Here is a 10,113-nt window from a genome sequence, read left to right on the forward strand (position 1 = left end):
AAGAATCATAGTCCATCTTGCAAAAATCATTTTCAGACCGATACACAGGCTTTCTCAAGAGTATAGAGAATATCCCAAGCTTCCATCTAATTTTTAGAATAAGTACTTAAGGAAGTAGAAAAGAAAAACTAAACAAGGCTTAAAGTTCCACTACTAGTACCACCCATTCCTGTTGGTCGTGAATTACTCCTTCAAAACCCATCTATATTGATTTTGAGGAAATCATTTGGGAGGGGAGACACTAACCTAAATGGTTCACTTACTTGACTTGCTGAACTCTAGGACCAAACCTATTCTATGAAGAAAGAGAAAAGCATTGATCCAAATGATTAGCAATGTGGAGATCCAAATGAACAATTGACTGAGATAGCTCTTGTTTCGACAGACCACCCTCTCATGAAATCTCATTCATATTATAATCTTGCACGATCTTATCATAGAAAAGGTGATTATGAAATTGCTGGCCGCTACTACTATTTGGCACCCTCAAATTACATGTTACGCTTTGATGTTGGTGTTGCCATTCAGAAGTTTTCAACTTCAACACTTCAAAAGCAAAAATGTACTGCTGATGAGGTTATGAAAATGTCACCTATGCAAATAAATGTTACTTATACAAATGTCGATTATGACATCTTGTACATATGTTACTTATTCTAGTGTCACTTAATCAGTATCGCTTTTAAAATTTGTAAAACTAATATTGTTCTTTAAACTTACTCTTTTGTTGGTTTAGAGTCAACAATTTATTTTTTAAAATTAAATATTTAAATTTATATTGGAAAAGGTAGAAATGAATACTTATTGATTTAACTCAATTTATAATTGTTATTTAAATATTTCTTAAAATAACATAATCCTTAATCTTTTTTTTAAAATTCTGTTCCAACTATCTCTATTTAGTGCCTACCATGTTTATGTGCATGTTTTTTATGTGTTTTGGATAATAAGTCTAATTTAATTTGTCTATGGACTAGGACCTTAAATTATTGAGCTTCTCTTTGTTTTGTGAAAACTATAGCATTCTCTACTTAACAGGGCCAACCACGTGAAGGTGGAAGCTCATCATGGCCCCTCCTAGGAGTCTCTTATGACCCTTTATGACATTTTAAGAGCTCTAAGATTTATTCTTAGGGATCGTAAATAGTCATAATGGGTCATAAGAGATCTTAGGACACAACAACTAAGAAATATAATTGTAAGCATCATGGTCACATTTTTTTGGAATCAATGTAATTGAGTTATATACCCAAGCGACGAAGTGCATCTAGAAAATGAAACTACAACCTATTGGGATTGAGACAAACCTTATAAAACAAAAGTAGCTAGGAATGATTTCTTGCCAATATTTGTTAAATAGATTTGTGGGAGGACCTTGTATTCATGACCTACACCTTGTATTCATGAGCTAGGAATGATCGCTTGCCAACAGTTGTTGAATACATTTGTTGGAGGACCTTGTATTCATGAGCTATAGATGTATTCAGCAATTGTTGGCAAGCGATCATTCTTACAGATGAATTAGACTTGGAATCAAAGGTGTGGAAGTTGCTTTGCATTGCTTGGGTACACAACCCAATTACGTTTCCAAAAAAATATGACCATGATGCCTACAATTATGTTTCTTAGCTATTGTGAAATCTACATATTTGATAGGAGAAGCATTTGAAGTTTATGTTGTGAATCCACTAAATAGGGTCAAGATTTGATTTGGGAATGTTGATCAGATGATTTGAGAGAAAGAATGGACAGACAGATGGAGAGAGAGATAATACAAGTGGTAGAAAGAGCCATGCCATTTGCAAGATGCCACCATCCTTTTGGTAGATCAAAGGAAAAGATGGTAAGGACTATAATACACATTGTCCTCAAGAATATTATCTAGGAGTCTTTCTATCACTTGTATTATCTCTCTCTCCATCTGTCTCTCAACTCTTTCTCTCAAATCATTAGACCATACTATTTAATCTTGCCAGGCTGTTTGAATAGCTACATGACACTGAAAAAGAAAATCTTTTGTACAGGCTAATATTGTTCAAATTTCCTAATTATGTGGATGCATATCTACGACTTGCAGCCATGGCCCAGGCTCGAAATGAGATCCAACTAAGCCTAGAATTGATTGGGGAGGCACTTAAGGTGGATAAAACCTCAGTAAATGTGATTACCATGCTTGGCAACCTAGAACTGAAAATAGATGACTGGCTTAAAGGAAAAGAAACAATTAAAGTTGCACAAAATGTATCAGATGGTAAGGATGCTTATGCTAACATTAATTCTCTTGGAAATTGGAATTATTTTGCAAATTCATGCAATGAGAAGAAGGATCTAGATGCAGAGGGAATACATCTTGATAAGGCTAGGGAACTGTACTGTAAAGTGGTGGCTCAGAGACCTAGAAATGCCTATGCTGCAAATGGGGCAGGCATTGTGCTAGCCGAAAGGGGTCATTTTGATATTGCAAAGGAAATTTTCACACATGTTCAAGAAGCTACAGTAGGAAACATCTTTGTTCAGATGCTTGATGTGTGGGTAAATCTAGCACATGTTTACTTTGCACAAGGACAGTTTGGGCTTGCAGTGAAAATGTATCGAAATTGTTTGAGGAAATTCTATTTTGGCACTGACACCCAAATTTTATTATATTTAGCTCGATCACATTATGAAGTAGAACAGTGGCAAGATTGTAGAAGAACATTATTAAGAGCAGTACATTTGGCACCCTCAAATTACATGTTATGCTTTGATGTTGGTGTTGCCATGTAGAAGTTTTCAACTTCAACACTTCAAAAGCAAAAACATACTGCTGATGAGGTTCGTCAAGCAGTGTCTGAATTAAAGAATGTGCTCCGTGTGTTTAGACAACTATCAGTAGTGCCAAGCCCTCATACACATGGCTTTGATGAGAAGAAGATAGAGTTGCATGTGGACTACTGTAAACACTTGCTTGATGCTGCCAAAGTTCACAGAGAAGCAACAGAATGCAAAGAACAGCAAAGCCGTCAAAAGCTAGAAGTAGCACACCAACTTGTCTTGGCTGATGAGGCAAAACGAAAAGCTGAGGAAGAACAAAGGATTATGATGGAAAGGAGAAAGCAAGAAGAATAATTACAGTGGGTGATGCAACAAGAGGAGCAATTTGAACGTGTGAAAGAATTATGGAAGAGTAAGCGTAAGGACAGGGATGATGATGGTGATGAGGTTGGTCGGTCTGAAAAAGAAAGAAAGAAGGAAAAGAAGAAAAAGAAGAAGGATAAGGATCACAAGGCTTATGATTCTAGTATGGAGGAACCTAATATTGCCATGGAAAATGAGGCAAATTATATGAGTGATAAGGCAAAAGCTAATATAGAAAATGCTCAAGATCTTCTTGTAGCAGTAGGTCTAGAAGACTCTAATGATGGCAAGACAAATTCTCCAGTTTCAGCAAAATCATGAAGGAGAAGTGCATACACTGATTCTGAAGATGAAGAACCCTTACAGAAATAGAGTCCAAGAGAAGACAATACTTATGATGATGATGTCTAGGCTTCCTGAGGATTAACTAAATAGATTCCAAGAGAAGATGATGCATAGAGTGATGATGGATAAGCTACCTAAACATTTAGTCAATCAAATATGCCTTGTCCCTTCCAAATCTATTTGACATTGTTCCAAGTCAAAAACATCAATTAAATCATCTGTATGGAATCTTTTATTTTTTTTCCATTTATTGTTTTATATGGGCAACCTATTCTTGTCCTTATTCTAGAACATTTTCTGTGTTCTTCAATGTATATGCTTTATCTTCCTATCAGATTCTAGATTAGAAGAACACATAATTGAAAATAGATTATCCATTTTCTTGAGGTTTAACCTAATAGATTCCAAGATAAGAAGATGCATACGATGACGATGGATAAGATACCTCAAAGTTTAGTCAATCAAATATGCTTTGTCCCCTCCAAATCTGTTTGACGTAATTAAATGAGATCTATTCAAAAAGCCTCAAACAAATCATCTGTAGGGCATCTTTACATTTTTTCCGTTTATTGTTTTTATGGCAGCCTATACTTGTCCTTTTTTTATATCATTTTTTGCGTACTTCAATGTATACACTTTATCTTCCTATCAGAGTAACAAGTAGTTGGTGTTGCTATTTTTATTAGTGTGAATTATGCAAAGTAGCCAATTGCATTTGATAAGAAACTCAGTGTCAATTGAAATGACATCCATTTCAAAGGAAGAAGATCGTAACCTATTTTTTCAAGCACTTCTTCTTGATGTGATAAATCGATAGATATAAATAGAAACTAAACTTTGATCAAATTAGTACATACAGTTTGAACCTAGAAGACTTTTATCTAATTCATCAATTGTAGAAATATTAATCATACCATAATAGAATAATACTGAAAAAATAAATTACAAATTACAATTTTCATACCAGCACTTTTCATGGTGATCCACGAGAATCACCAAATGCATTGCAGAATAAAAATGTAAACATATTCATATTCTTCAAAAGTTTTCAATTGCTTCCATCTAATTAGTTTCACAATAAAAATTCTATGAATCCAAAGTTCTGAATCAGCAAGACAAAAGATTTTTAATAAAATGTATGAGTTAGAGCTTCAACCGAAGATTTAATTCTAACAATTAAGCAACATATATACATTCAGGTTTTATACAACAGAAAGAAGGCAAGATTATAAGGGGTTTAAGCTTCTATGTGCATGATCGTAGCAAGAATGAAAGAAATTTTGTTCATGTAGATTTCATTTTTTTTTTGTCACTCACAGAGATAAGTCAGATTCTTGTTTCAAAGCGTAATCCTGCAAGAAGGGGGTCTAAAACATAGGAGAAGAAGTAAAAGAGAACCACATATTGGAGATATTACATGCATAACTAAAAAGAAAAAAAAATATGAGTTTTCAAACACTTGCAGACATACATGATAGTAACTAGACCCAAATAGCTATACTCATGAAATGCCAACAAAAATATCTAGTGAGAAGTCTCTAAGAAAATGAAACTTGATTTCTAACATTTGAGATACTTGCATGTGAGTTACAAATTGAAATCTTCTATAGGAAAAAAAGTTGGGTTCAACATTAATAACAGATTTTCAGAACCCCATGATTTTCTTCCAACTCCTACAATGAAGATGGAAGAATTATATGCAGAGAATAGAAAGGAAAAACATAACTTTTTCTATGGAGGAAATAACCCACTATATACCTTTAAAATGGTGAAGAATGCCCAAATGTTTAGTAGGAAAAGCCATGAATTCTACTCCAAACATAAAAATGAAATGCTACAGGAAGATGATAAGGGGTTTTTTACTATAAAGGTCTGAAAGCGACAGGATACCATATTCTCATTACTCAAACATAGTTACCTTCATATAAAAATTATGGAGAATATGGCGAAAAGCTCTAAACAATAGTGGTAAAATCATCCAAAAAAAATTCCAGGAAACCGCATGAAGGCTCAGTAAAAGAATCAGTGATTATGTTTAAACCCTAAGGAGAGGCTCTTTGTATTTGAAGTTTTCATATTCCAAAATATTGAATGGTGAAAATGATTCATTTAGGGTTGAAAAAACACAACATATATGCTCCTCAATTCCTTTTTCATAAATTTAGGAGTCCAAGTGCGTTGATGGGATTTTATTTTTTCCAAGTCCATGTTAATAACACAAACCGTGGGTGTTTAGTGGGGTCTTAATTTTATGTCCTTAGAAAATGCCTCAATTGCTAAGTGCACCCAGCTACACTCAAAGATGATTAAAGGAGCAGATGAGCAGCTGAATAAAAGAAAAATGCAGTGAAAGCAGCCCATACAACAAATAGAGAGGAAGCTTATTGAAGAGGTTCCCATCTCACACATAGATTAAAGGCAGAGAGTAGGCCAATGAAGAAATTCATGCAAGTGATAGAAAGCTGTGGCCATTGCGGGAGATTTCAAGGTGCCATCAAAGAGAAGCTGCATTAAGAATGTAGCAGGCGTTAAAAGGGAGAAACAAACTAGCTAGGGGAGGCATTTTCGTAGCAAAGAGTAGCCGGTAGAAAGTTTAAACACCTTTGCTAAATGGGAAGTCAAAAAGAAGAGCAAAAATGCCCATAACATGAATGATCAATACATAGCAATAAGTCACAACAAAGTTTAATGCACCCGTGCCCTTGTGCCCTTGTGCCCTTTTCGCGTAAATATTGACGCAGACGTGCCCTTGTGCCCTTTTCACGCAAATGTTGACGTAGACTCGTAGACTCGTAGCACAAATTAAAATGTGAATTACATTTTTGCCTTTTTTTGTTTGTTTTATGCTGCCGTGTTGGTTGCAATTCCGACCAAAGTAATTCATTGCAATTGCGACCAACATGGGCTAGTTATTAAAAAAATAAAAATTTTTCTTTATAATGCGACCAACCAAACCATTTTAAAAATTGGGTCGCAAATTTTGGTTGCCATTTAGGGTTAAATCCACTAGTGATTCTTGCTTCATTTGATTTGCAAAATCTTTGCATAAAGCATCTTGTCTTGCAAATATGATATCATCAACAAAAATTTTAGTTAGCAAAATACCTTTGTCTTTTTCTACCTTTATGTACATATTATTATTATCATTAGTCCTTTTAAATCCAATCTTCATAAGATAAGTATGAAGTCTCTCATACAATGCTCTTGGGGCTTGCTTCAATCCATATAGGGCTTTGTGTAGTCTGCATACCATGTTCTTGTTGCTACCATTAACAAATCCTTCTGGATGTTCTATGTAGACTTCCTCTTCTAGCATACCATTTAGAAATACAGATTTAACATCCATCTAATAAACTTTGAAACCTTTGTACGCAGCATAAGAAAGTAGAGTTCTTACTCCTTCCATTCCTGCAATAGGAGCAAATGTCTCACCATAGTCAATTTCTTCTTCTTGTGCATATCATTTGCAAACTAATCTTTCTTTTTTTCTTGTCACTTCACCATTCTCATCTAGCTTGCTTCTAAATACCCACTTGGTACCAATCACATTCTTGTCTTCTAGTCTAGGGACTAGACTCCATGTTTTGTTCTTCTCTATCTACTAAATCTCTTCTTCCATGGCCTTGTACAAGTCATCATCTTCTAATGCATCTTTAACTATTTTGGGCTCCTTCATGCTTAACAAACATGATGCACTTCTCAATCTATTTCTTGTCATTGGCCTAGCATCTTTTTTTTCAACGATTTGATCAGCAGGATGATGCCTTTTGACATATTTAGATAATCTTGGCTCAACTCTTGTTTCTACATTTTGTCTTTCAGCTTTAGAGTCAATGTGTACATCTTTGTCAAGTATCTCAACATCTCTTTCATGTTTACTAATCTTAGAATCAAAATGTGCATTTTATTCATTCTACAAGTTGGCATTTGAATGTAGCTTGATTCCTAAATGCAACTTGGTGTTCACAGGATGTGACTTAGCGGTTACAAAAACTTGTTGATTTGTAACTTGAATTGTAGCATCTTCTTCAGCAGGCATTCCTTCATAAAATTATAGAAATGATTTGTATTCTTCTCATTCTTTCATAGGCTTAGCCTCATGTACTTCTATAAATTCATCAAAGTTCACATTTGCACTTTCCACAATTTTGTTAGTGTTAGTATTTAAACACTTATAGGCTTTTCTTCTTGTGGAGTATCCAAGGAATATACCTTCTTCACTTTTTGCATCGAACTTTCTATTCCTAACATCTTTAAGAATATAAAATTTACTTCCAAATATCTTAAAGTATTTCACATTAGGTATATATACATACCATAGTTTAAAAGGTGTTGAATGAGTACCTTTCTTGACTTGCATACGGTTCAAGGCATATACAACAATACTTACAGTCTTTCTCCAACATTTCAAAGCAACATTTTTCTGCATCATAAGTGTTCTGGCATAGTCCATCATAGACCTATTTCTTCTTTCAACAATTCCATTTTGTGGAGGGGTCCTAGGTGCATATGTCTATCTTTTGATTCCGCTATCATTACAAAACATCTCAAACTCATTTGAAGTGAATTCTCCTCCTCTATCTGATCTCAAGCATTTCAGATTCTTACCCATTTCTTTCTCAACTCTTTCCAAATACCACTTAAATATTTGAAAGGCATCATATTTCTATTTAAAAAACATGAATGTCATCATCCTAGAGTAATCATCAACAAATAGCTTTATGTACTTTTCTCCTCTGTAGCTTTTCACTTCAATTGGTCCACATAAGTCAGTATGAACAATCTCTAGTATTTCTTTATATGTATAAGCTTTACTATTAAAGCTTGACTTTGACATTTTCTCTAGTTGACATTGTTTACACACTATATTATCAGGTTTCTTCAACTTAGAAAATCCTCTAACTCTTTTCATGTTATTGATTCTAATCAAATTATCAAAATTAACATGACGTAATCTCTTATGCCAAAGCCATACATCATCAAGTTTTTCAATATGACAAGTGGCATCCTCTATATCTAGATAGAATAGATTACTTCTAGTTTGATCACCTTTTCCAATTAGTTTCTCATTTGTGTCATATATCTTGGTAGTTTTGTTTCAAATTCAACCTTGCATCCCAAATTATTCAATTGTGACACACTCAACAAGTTATAATTTAATCCTTCAACATAGTAAGCATTATCACATGAAATCTTGTCTATGAGTTTGATAGACCCTTTTCCTTTTATTAAACATGGTGTATCATTACCAAATCTTACACTATTTCCATCATAGCATGTTAAAGTAATGAACTTACTTTTGTCTCCAGTCATGTGATGTGAGCACCCACTGTCAATTATCCATTTGTCATTCTTGTTCACACAAGTCACAAGTGCATTTGCCTCATCTTCATCAAATTCATCCTTCATTGCAACATATACCACTTCATCATCATGTTCATCAGAATCATGTTCATCAACAATGTAGCATGACTTATTGCCTTTGTCTTTGTAATCTTTGCTGTCATCTTTTTTTTTTTGTACTTGTTTCTTTCTCTGTAGTTCTTCTTCTGTGTACATCTTGCAACAATATGACCAACTTCATTGTAATTGAAATAGATGATGGGTAACTTGCCTTTGAACTTTCCTTTACCTCTATGAAATCTCATTGCTAGTAGTGCTTCCAATTGCTCAATGTCTTCCTCATCTGTATTACTATCACTAGATGCATATTTTATCTTTCTCTTCTTCTGCTTCTTGTACTTTACCTCCTCAAAATCCTTCAATAATAACTTAGCTTTCAAAGTAGATTCAAGACTCTCTAGTTTGTAATTTTCAAAGTTAGATAGCTCAAAAGTAGTGAGTCTACGTACTAGACCTTCATGAGTTAGATCATTTCCTAGAATACATCTCAAGTCTTGGATTGTAGAAACTCTAATAGCATAGACATGCAATATTGTTCTCAAGACTTTACTTAGCACAATATCATCATCTATATGACCAGTAGCTCCTCTTATTGCACTAACAACTTCTTTTATCCTAGCAACATATTGAGCAATATTTTCACCTTCTTCCATTCTCATATCATCAAACTTACCTTTGAGGCTCTCAGACTTGGCTCTTTGAATATTTTTGTCTCCTCCATAGATGGTGTTCAGGGGATCCCACATCTTCTTTATAGTGTTGCAGCCTTTAATATCATCAAATTTGGCATAGCTTAGAGCAGAGGCAATCTCCAACCTCACTTGATTGTGTTCCTTTTTCTTCTTCATATCTTCAACAGTTAGGGCTCCTATTGGATCAGCATGTTCCATTGTAATGGCAGATTTTGCATTATCTCCAAGTCATCCAAGGTGTAGCTTCATCAAAATTTTCCATGTAGGAAAGTTATCTTTGTTGAACTTGGGTAATCTCATTTAGGCATCTTGATCTTTGTGCTTCTAGTACCTTAACACTAGTCCTCTTAAGCAGATGGTTCTGATACCAATTGTTGGAATTACTTTAGAATAACTGAGAGGGGGGTGAATCAATTATTCAAGGTCTAGATGTATAAAATAAAACTTTTTCACAATTCAATGAACCCATAAAACATCCATACTCATGCATGCATTCATAGTGTATTACTAAAACTTGTATGTTACTATCAAATCAACTTGGAAAAAGGTAAAGCAT

At 34.2% G+C, this 10,113-nt stretch overlaps 1 pseudogene; it reads left to right on the forward strand.

The window, feature by feature from the left end:
- The first annotated feature begins 396 nt into the window (after positions 1-396).
- Positions 397-3,528, forward strand: LOC149574754 (protein CTR9 homolog pseudogene; annotated as a pseudogene).
- Positions 3,529-10,113: the final 6,585 nt, after the last annotated feature.

The sequence above is a fragment of the Cupressus sempervirens genome, chromosome 2 (genome assembly GCF_028749045.1).
Source record: "Cupressus sempervirens isolate cs-2001-9-10 chromosome 2, ASM2874904v1, whole genome shotgun sequence".
Classification (NCBI taxonomy): domain Eukaryota; kingdom Viridiplantae; phylum Streptophyta; class Pinopsida; order Cupressales; family Cupressaceae; genus Cupressus; species Cupressus sempervirens.